The sequence below is a fragment of the Cebidichthys violaceus genome, unplaced genomic scaffold (genome assembly GCF_023349555.1).
Source record: "Cebidichthys violaceus isolate CVI_PGR_0920_01 unplaced genomic scaffold, fCebVio1.0.p SCAF_13, whole genome shotgun sequence".
Classification (NCBI taxonomy): Eukaryota; Metazoa; Chordata; class Actinopteri; order Perciformes; family Stichaeidae; genus Cebidichthys; species Cebidichthys violaceus.
In genome coordinates, this window is record NW_027176296.1 from 2,379,797 (window position 1) to 2,381,187 (window position 1,391).

The following is a 1,391-nucleotide window of genomic DNA, read 5'->3' on the forward strand; positions in this document are numbered from 1 at the left end:
CTCATTGCTTTTGATCTGCCACCAGTCATTTGTTAAGGCAGTTCAAGTTAATGGCTTATTATATAACTTTCTTTTTACCAAACACCATGAATCTACAGAGAAGGGGAAAACCTTGTTCCTGTCTTTATTGACTCAAATGTCGAAACATGTTTTCGAGAACCTCCCAGATGTTATTCATTGCGGGTTTGGCAAAAACAACTTTATTTTGTTTTTTTGTTTTGACCAAGATGACCAGGACATGAGACAAGGAGGACCGGGGTGTCACATGTAGAAATGGGGGGGGTTAAAGCACCCAAGGGTGAAGGAAAAAGCCTGTTGCCATCTGCTGTGCAGCGCAAGCTAAATCCTAACAATTTCATTGGGATTATAGCAAGTGAGTAATCCAGCTTTCCTTTAGGACTAGAGGGGGGAGATTACCCTTGAGGATTAGCTCCCTGCAGATAATAAACTTTATTAAAACGCAATCGGCTTTCAAGGGGCTTCTTTCCTCACACACTTGGAGGTGAGCTCCGCGGGGGGGCAGGCAGCAGCAGACTCTCAGGCAGGGTGACATGGGTGAGATGGTCGGGTGAGGTGGATGAAAGAGGGAGCAGTGTGTGTGTGTGTGTGTGTGTGTGTGGGGGATAAATGGACGAAAGGCAAGGTTTTGATGTCGTCCGGATTACAACAAGCCCATCTGAAGGACAAGCGATGCTTGATCTTGAGCTTTGTGTTTCCTAGAACATTGGCTTGAATTCCCTTGACTCTTGCCCCTTTCCTTCACCCCTAACCTGTCTCTCTCACACACACACACACACACGCATATACACCCTCTGATCTTATCCAAAAGGCGGCTCCATCTCTTCATCCAAACCACGTTTGCAGCAACAGCAGCACGACAGGTTTTGATGGTAAATTGAATTAGTAGAGTTAAGGCAGTCGATTCCTCTAACACACACACATCTACACACACACACACACACACAATAGGCTGATTAATAGCCCTACATTAAAGCAGAGGCGCATCAAGGCTGAGCAGCTGTGGCTCTGTGACTTAATCAAACTCTCAGATACTTTGAAATAGACCCTCAGTGACACATTATGGTTGCACAGAATGGATTGAGAAAGACACAATTTGTCATAAAGAAGCTTCTGCATGTTGTTTATTCCTTTTTCAAACATTTTCTAATATATCACCAAACTAATTTTAACATTAAGTTGGGCTATCTTTTTTTTTTTTTTTTTTTTTACTTGGGGAAACTGTCAAACTAAAAGGAGGAAGTATGTGTCCTTCTCAAACTTCTTCTGTGTTTAGTAAGTATTTGTGTTGTAAAATCTGATTCGCCTGCTTTTTTGTTTGTCTTTGCTATGAGTTTGAATCAAAGACGGGGATCTTGAAAATAATGTGAAAC